Genomic DNA, 9,004 nt, shown 5'->3' with positions numbered 1-9,004 from the left:
TCAGTCATAGTACCATGGCATAATACCCCTCTCAATTAAACTGGCGCGTCCACACGTGAACTGGATTGTCTTTAAAAACAAACCCTGAGAAACCTGTATTTTGTTGTTTAGTGGGGTGTTTTTTAGGGGTTTTTAACTGGACAAGTTTCCAATTTCGGGCTGTATTAACACCTGTTTGGCTGGTAGGTGGAGGGAGGTGATGAGTTATTTGGCAATTGCTTGGCCACATCTAGGTGGATTGTTCAGTTTTGGGCCCCACAGTACAGGAACGGCATGGACAAACTGGAGGGAGCTCATGGAGGGCCTCCAAGGTGATGAGGACTGTATCACCCCTGAGGAGGGGTACGGTTCAGCCTACAGGAGGGATGCCTTCAGGGCACCTAATAGACTTTTCAATGCCTACGAGGGTCATCAAGGAGACAGCTGGACTGCTCACAGAGTGGGGTGGGAGAACAAGCAGCAACGGGCGTAAGTAGAAGCAAGAGAGGTCGAAGTGTCCAAGCAGCTGTCCAGAGAGGTTGTGCAGTCTTCAGTCCTTGGAGATTTTCAAGATCAGAGTAGACAAAACCTGGTCTGAATTCCTGCTTGGGACCAGACTAGAGACCTCCTGAGGTCCCTGCCAGCCTCAGTTATTCTGTGACAGGAGTACAATTTTATGCTGTGTATTTCAGCCTCTAACAGGGTCAAGACCTGGCTGTATTATAGCTCCTGTATCTCCATCTGGGCAGAGGGTGGGGTGGGGTTCCCAGAGAGGCTGGTCAGTTAAGGCCTATTTGTGCTCTCACAGCACCCTATTGCTGTTCAGTGTGTTGTAAATTCCTGCTGGAAATTATTAGCCCTTGGAAAGATTTCCGAAGAGATGCTGACTCCTCTGGCTTCTCATGTATTTGGAGCCAGCCAGGGTATCCCTCTGGAAGAAACAACTAAGCTAAATACAAGTGGTGGAGATGCACTGTGGTAATACAAATAAATATGAGATAATGATACAAAAGCACAGCAATGGCATTCCTGGCTTGTTTCATCTCAGAGGCCAAAGCTGAAAAGTATAACCTTTTTGGATAGTTCTGTATAAATATTTGTACTGGTTTTGGCTGGGATAGCATTTTCTTCATAGCAGTTTTTATGGTGGCCAAAGCAGTGTTGATAACACAGGGATGTCTCAGCTATTGCTTAGCAGTGCTTGCACAACCTCAAGACTTGTTTCCCACACTGCCAGCCATGAGGCTGGGAATGCACAAGGAGTTGGGAGGCGACACAGCAGGGACAGCTGACCCCAACTGCCAAAGAGATATCCCGGACCATATGGAGTTGTGCTCTGGGACAGAGGCTGGGGGAAGAAGAAAGGGACACACGCACGCACACACACGCACACACACACACAATATATGTTCGGATGGTGTTTGTCTTCCCAAGTCACAGTTAGGTGTGATGGAGCCCAGTTTTCCTGGAGATGGCCATCACTGCTGATGTGAAGCAGTGAATAAACTCCATGTTCTGCTTTGCTTTACCTCTTGAATCATCTTTATCCCAGCCCATGACTTTTCTCACTTTTACACTTTGAATTCTCTCCCCTATCCTGCTGGGGGAAGCGATCAAGACAACTGAAGTTAAACATCAGTACTGTACCATGGGCAATTCATGCTGTGCTCTTACAATCAGCAGTGGCTTTCTCCACCCACAAGAGATTTCAGAAATAACATCTATTGGGGCATAATAAGACTGATAAATGGGTGGTAATTTGCAAGTGAGAATCTAGCTTGTGTTCCTCAGTCATTCCTGTAGCAACTGTGACTCCTCTGTAAAAAGCAGAGAAGAGCACTTGTTCGCTGCTCAGTGCAAATCTTTGCTCACTGGAGCAATGCAAATGTTACGTGTGAAACAGGAGAGATTAAAAATATTGAAAGGTAAAGGTCATCCCTGGCCTGGAACTCTGTGGACATCCCACCGCAAAACCCACAGCAGAAACTGAGGAGTGCAGACACAGGTGACAACAACAATTAGAAGCACAGAAATATTTCTGGAAAAAAAAAAAAAAAAAGAGGTGAAAGCTCAGTTCCCATTGTCAGCCAGAGAAGAGGCAAATCAAGAGTGACATGACAAGGTATACAAAATAATGAGTGTGTTTAGAAGAGTAAATTGGGTGCTTATCCATTCTCTGGTAATAAAAAACAGCAAGGAGAGACACTCAATTACACTGAGAGGCAACACATTCCAGCTGCACAGGGGAATTTTTTTTCTCTCAATCAACTCTTGAAACCAGTTGCCGCAGCTTAGAGCATGTGGTTAGAGACAACTCTGTCGGCTCCCAGGAAGGCAGGCATGTTCAGGAGTGCACACTTTCATGCTGCCTTACTTGACTTGAAAATCACTTCATGCTGGCCCAGGACCTTAAAAGCCTGTCCTGGTGGAGCTGGGCTCAGCAAGGCATTGCTCAGCAGAGCACACAGCAAGGGACCTGGAAATGCAGTCACCTGTGGGGGAGCGAGTGCTGCCCGGCCTCACGACATGCCACTCACCACAGAGCCAGAGCACGAAGCACAAGAGCAAAGCCTTCTTGGTGTTTATGTCACTCTGTCTGGTCCCTTCATGATCTTGTGCCTTGGACAGACTCAATCCCTTCTCAGCTCCCACAGGGAAGAGCTCACTAAATCTTCAGGTGATGGCAAGCTGGGGGGGATGGCAAGTACTGGAGGACAGAGTCAGCATTCAGAACGGTCTTGGCAAAGACTCATATGGAAAAAAATACATACAGCTTACTAAGGATGAAAAGGAAGCTATTACACATATTGAAGAAAAACCAATTGCAGCTTTGCAGCAAAGGGAATGGGTAACTGTAGAGAGTCAAATATCATAGTGTTGAGGGGAACACAAAAATAAAATGTGGAATGAATAAGAAGCTGTAGGAACTATCACACGGGAGGTGCTGCACTGCTGACTATAGGTAAGGCTTCGTGCACAGAGCAACATAGGAGAAGAAAGGGGGTAACCAACAGCAGAGGGGAAAGACAGAGGTCAAGGAAAGCTGGCACCCTGAATGAAGGAAGGTTGCTTTGCAAGAAGGAAAGTGTGAGGAGGGGAATGATAAAATGCTTCATTTTAAGCTCACCACTCCCAGCAGCATCCATCCACACCCATGACATCAGGGAATGAAGTGCTGACTGATAGGCAGAGTTACCTTTTCTTGGTCATAAAAATTTTCCAGGGGAACTGACACCTCACTTGGACTCTAAGTTACAAAAGTCCCAGCTCTGAAAGAGCTGCAAACAGCCTCTCCTCTCTTCTGTGTTATGTCATGGTGCAATGTTTATTCCTATGTTTCATTTGATGAAAGATTAATGCCATTGTGTTGTTGAACATAGAATAATTGAATCATTTGTGTTGGAAAAGATCTTTAAGATCATCGAGTCCAACTGTTAACCTAGCACCACCATGTTCACCACTAAATGATGTCCCAAAATGCCACATCTACATGTCTTATAAATACCTCCAGGGATGGTAACTCAACCACTCATTTGGGCAGCCTGTTCCCATACATGACAACCCTTTCAATGAAGAAATTTTTTCCTAATGTCTAGCATACTTCAGATAGAAATTGCTCTGGCTGCTTCTGGAGAAATGGAAGTTTCAATATTGAAGAGCCCAGCCCTTATACTTTACATACTTTTAATTCGTGATAACACCTGTCATACTAACAGCTGTGAGAAGTGACCCTTGACTCCCAGAGCTGCAGGGCAGTCCTGGGAAGGTTAGTGTCTTTGCTTCTGAAATGCTTGTGTAAAACAAGAGAAAAAATCCCAGCATGGAAAAGGAAGCATATGGATTACAGGATCAATGGAAAAGCCCATTTGTGACCTGTGAACTGCACTCAAACTGGAGTCCTTTAAAAACACATTGAGAGGATTTAAATAATTGGCAATGAGGGCGGACCAACGCCCAGTGAGGTAACTGCCAGGTATGCATGACAGGCAACTCTGTCTAGGAACGAAAACCACATCAGCTGACTGCTTGTCTCATCTTCACAACTGTCAGCAGGTAATGTGACAGAAGTAGCTGCAGAAATTGAAACTTTCACTGGAGATTAAAAACCATAGCCAGTTGGACAGAAGATATGTAACTGCCTGATAGGTTGGCCAAAAGCTGCCAGCATCCCATTCGAGTTTCTCTAATGCATGTTAGGCTGTCGAATGAAGTCCAGATACAAGATGGATATGCTAATTATTCTAAACACAGCAATGAAATGTTTGTTTATTTGCTGGAATCTTAGAGTCAAGCAGTGATCCCAAAATAGCTACTGGGTGCTTATGTGGCAATCACTCTGAAGACTTATCTTACCTGTTCCAGACAACTCACACATTGCAATTACCACCCCTCTACTTTATTAAACAGAGTAAAAACATATCTTTGACCGGGCTGGACTGCATAAACTGCCCTAATCTATAGAACTATCACTTTGACAGATTTCTGCATTGAACAACTAGAAGGAGCTACTAAGTCTCCTTCTCTAGTCATTTCGGGTTTTACTTTTTCCACGGTGCATAAACAAAAATATGACTGATCTTACAGCTGGTTATGATTCACCACCTAAATTTTGAAATTTCTTTGGGGCAAAGACACTTGTACACCAAACGCCGCCTATCTATTAGCCTGCAATCTGCTGAAAGATCAATACAGGAACTCTGAATGTGAATGCAGAGCAAACTTGAAAGAAAAATATTCTGATTATCTTTACCACAAAGCTTCTGCACCCAGGGGTTTCTACACAGCAGTTCAGATAGTACAAACACCAAAACCAGCCTTTGATTATAACTTGGTGGTCTTATACCACATCTTTTCCTTCATTTTCACAGCTCTGTATAGTCTGAATAGTTCCACAGACTGTGTATAATCTCAAATATAACCCAAATTCACTACTTTATGACTTGCAACAGAGCACGCACCTGCCGTCCAAGAGAAAAAGGGTATTTAGCAATTGCAATATTTGGACCGGTCAGCAGAGGGCAGCGCCAAGACCAAATTTGGGATGGTCGAAGCAGAGGCACTCCCAGCCTTACGTCGCTGCGCTGTGCGCTGGGCTTGACCCGCTCCCAGCTCGGGTAATGGATGAGTTCAGCATCCCTTGCCCCCACTATGACAAGACTCTCTGACGCCATAACTTGGGATTTTTCCTCTCCTTACAAAGAAAGTGAAGGTGACAGAAGATATCAAGCTTATAAACACACAAATTTCAGCTCAAAGTGAACTACAAGCACTCTGCCCAACTCAGACATCCGTCAATAGCACCCAGTCCTCTAGACAGATAAAAGAAGAAGAGCTTTTCCAGGCATCACTCCCCCTCCATGCTTCCATCTGCCCACAACTTCATTGAATTGTGGAGCACCATGTGCATGTATTTTCTAATGGGTGTTATTGAAAACATCTATTTTCTTTGACAGACAGCCATGCCATAACTGAGTTAGGAAAGTAACGCTACATCAAGATAAACGTGTTTTGCAGCATCAGTAACAAGAGAGGTGCCAGAGCAGCTATGTTTTGAATTTTTTTTTTTTTTTACTTTAATGTGCACTAAGTTACATGCCAGCCTCAGCTACGGGTGACTGAGCTAAGTTGAAACCTGTAGCATGAGATATAAGAGAACTAGCCACGTGCAAAAGCACTATGCAATTAATACCTTGTTTTAAAGTAAATGAGCACTTTGGTGATCAACAGGACAAGCAAAATTGTTTCTATTAGATTTGTACTTCAAGGAGTATTTTGTATTAAATGAAAGATAGTTTTTATTACAAATTCGTTAGTATAATTTTATGCTTTGCCTTTATTTCAGTCAGGGCATATGTCAGAGCTCTTTCTTTTACGGAGTTACCTATTTCCATGTTAATGGTAGGAATCAGCTCATGGTTTCAGCTCTCCTTCATATCTGCCTAGAACTGCTCAGCAGATTCAGAAGTTAATAGATGAGGACAGGTGGATAAGCAAGAAAATGGTGTCCTGACATAAATACTGTTTTCTTAGGAGGAAGGCCAAAAACTAAAGGGAGTAAGGCAGCTGAGTAGGGAATGTGTAAAATGGGAAATAGGATTTCTGAGCTCTAGTTCTGGCTCTCCTCATATGTAACACTACCCTTACATTTCAGTGAGTCACCCAAGGGTATGATTTCCATACTTACCAATTGCTTTATTGAACAGGGGCTTACATGTGGATATGAAGCTAAGCATATACTCTACTAAGATGGCACCTTTCTACCTTCCTCCTTTGTGAAAAAAGGGTATGGTTACTTACCCTCAAAGTTTTGCTGTGCGCTTCTGTTCATAAATAGCTTCAAAATCAGCCAGAGCACCTATTAGTCAACCTGGATACAGCCCCAGCTTTCCAAGGAAGTGAAACGCTGATGATTTGGATATTTGTCTGAATTTGTTCCCAATCCCTATGTTTAGAATAAATAATTGCATTAATTACCATAATAGATTAATCATATTTGTTCACAGAGTTTACCTTATAATCAACTAAGAGAATCTATCATCAAATATAACTTGTTTTCTGATTACCTTAATGCATCATTTTTTATTAGTGCAATCAGTGCTATTCCAGTAAATCTTTCAGTACTCCTCAGTGTAGTTTTGCAAAACCAGTGCCAAAACCAAGTTCTGTATTTTTCCCTTTCAGACTGGCAATGCCTCTAATAAAAATAAAAAATAAACCCAAAACTTTTTTCATTGTTCAATGCCCAGGTTTCTGGGTATCTATACTTTCTCTGCTGATGTGTTGTAAGACAGCGGTGAAGTGCCCTGTTTCCTCTTCACCGGCAGAACATTTGATGCCGAGTGAGTTGCACTTTTAAAAAGTGCTGTGGAAGGAAGAACATGTCTAGAAAATATCAGTGGTTCTGTTGTGTCAGTAATGTGACAGCAGGTATAAGTGCACAGCAAGAACGGCCAGAAAATATCCTGACATTCATCTTACTTGACAAACTTTATAGCACAAATGAGAGAATATCACTCAGTAATTCCTGCCACAAAGGGAATTATTATTTGCTTTATCCTATTGTGAAATACTACCTCACACAATAAATTTTACATTCACTTCCTGCTGATGTTTATGCTGATCTTTCCTTCATGGTCTATATCTCTCATTCTATTTTTACAGTATTTTCATCCCCATTGTCATGTTTCAGTTTCAGACCACTTCAGAACTATTTCTCCCAACAACAGCTTCTACTTTACCCTTTCCTCCTCTGGTTGCCCTAGCACAGACCATCCTGGTACAGAGGAAGGAGGCAATGAATATGCTCTGAGTAAGAACATGCCATAAATCAGACACCAGAGCAAGTTTCCTTTGAGAGGAACTGTAAATTGTTAATGCTCTCAAAGTAAGTTAAATGGCCCTGGATAGGGAAAAGTCACTTTACTTTTTTAAAAAGCTGCAGAAATTACTCTTCCCATATGGGCCATCCACTTAAGAGTTGGACTTGATGATCCTTGTGGTTCCTTCCAACTCAGAATATACTGTGAAATTTTAAAAAGTGCATGGATTCTTAGAGGAAAAAAGATGGACTGGGGGGGAAGGGTGAAGGAAAGGGGAAGTAGACCACTTCTTAAGTTCCTGACAACTTGCATACTCATTTGTACCATGGACAAAAACTGAATTTGTAATCTGTGTTGAGAGAAGACCCGGCTTCACCAGTTTCTGCATCCTTTGCCATAGTAGAGGCTTAGTGTCATGATGAAGCGCTCTAAAGAGAGGCAGGTGTTCAGTATAGTTTTATGAGAAAAAAGGCCTTAAAACAGAGGGTTACTAATTTCTAAACCAGAGATAAACAACCTCCGAGGCACTGAACTAATTGCATTACGAATCTGTGATGGAAGAAAAGCTCACACGAACAGCAGTGTGTGTCTTGACTCCCCTGCTTGCTTCACAACTGTTACCCATAACATTTTAAAAATTAGGCATGTATTTTACTTTGTGAAAAAAAAAAAAAAACTAAAAAGATATTTGGGTCCTACGCTAGGCTTTTTTTTTTTTTTTTTAATAAATATTTACTATTCCTCCATCCCTGAGAAAAGAAGACCAGTGTTACATTCTAGAGGCTTTATTACAAGCTTTAAAAATGTTTTAATATTAGCAGGAAAAATACTTTACAAAGAAGCAAATGCATACAAATTAGTGCTGCTGAGTCCCATCATCCATAAGTGCACAGATGAGACCAGGAAAAGCAAGTATCACTGGCTACCACCTTGTTCCTGAGAAGGAGCAGCATTTCTGCTGGTTTTCTTGGGAAGGAGCTGGGGAAGGATATTTGGCATAACCCCCCCTTGAGCAATTGTCACATGGGCACAGAACTTGTCCAGCTCATTGTCCATTCTCACAGCCAGCACAATGTGCCTGGGCAGGATCCTTTTTTTCTTGTTTTCACGTGCAGCAAGCCCTGCCGCCTCCAGGACTTCTGCTATCATGTACTCAATTACTGCAGTCAGGTAGATGGCAGCGCCAGAACCAATCCTGTCAGCATAATTCCCTCTTTGGAGGAGTCTATGGACACGACCCACAGGAAACAGCAGTCCTGCCTTCACTGATTTGCTTCTCCTTGATGCAGTTCCAGGTTTGCCAGCCACTGCTTTTTTCTTTCCATGTCCAGACATTCTGATGTGTGAGCAGACACAGAGGGTCAGACGTCTTCAAAATAGGCAGGTTCTTGGGCTACAGCTAATATACAGGAAGAGGAGACAACAGAAGGTCAGATACCCTTTCTCCTCTTCTACATCAAGAAGAAAGCTCATTCTTTTCTTGAAGAGAGAGCACAGTTCATCAATGGCAGAGCTAAAATTTTAACTTCTAACCCTCTTACAGCCTGCCTTTTAGGAGAATGACCTCATTGCCAAACCCATCAAGAAAGGCATATTGAAGTAGATATGAAGAGCTCAAGAGAGGCTTTACCCTGCTACCTGGAATGTATTTGGAATTGAGGCACAAAGTGTCATCCTCAGTAAGATTTTTTTTTTTAGACAGTTAC

Source organism: Empidonax traillii, unplaced genomic scaffold (genome assembly GCF_003031625.1).
Source record: "Empidonax traillii isolate 1590-97213 ecotype Southwest subspecies unplaced genomic scaffold, ASM303162v1 scaffold443:size705114, whole genome shotgun sequence".
Classification (NCBI taxonomy): Eukaryota; Metazoa; Chordata; class Aves; order Passeriformes; family Tyrannidae; genus Empidonax; species Empidonax traillii.
This window is presented reverse-complemented; position numbering follows the sequence as displayed.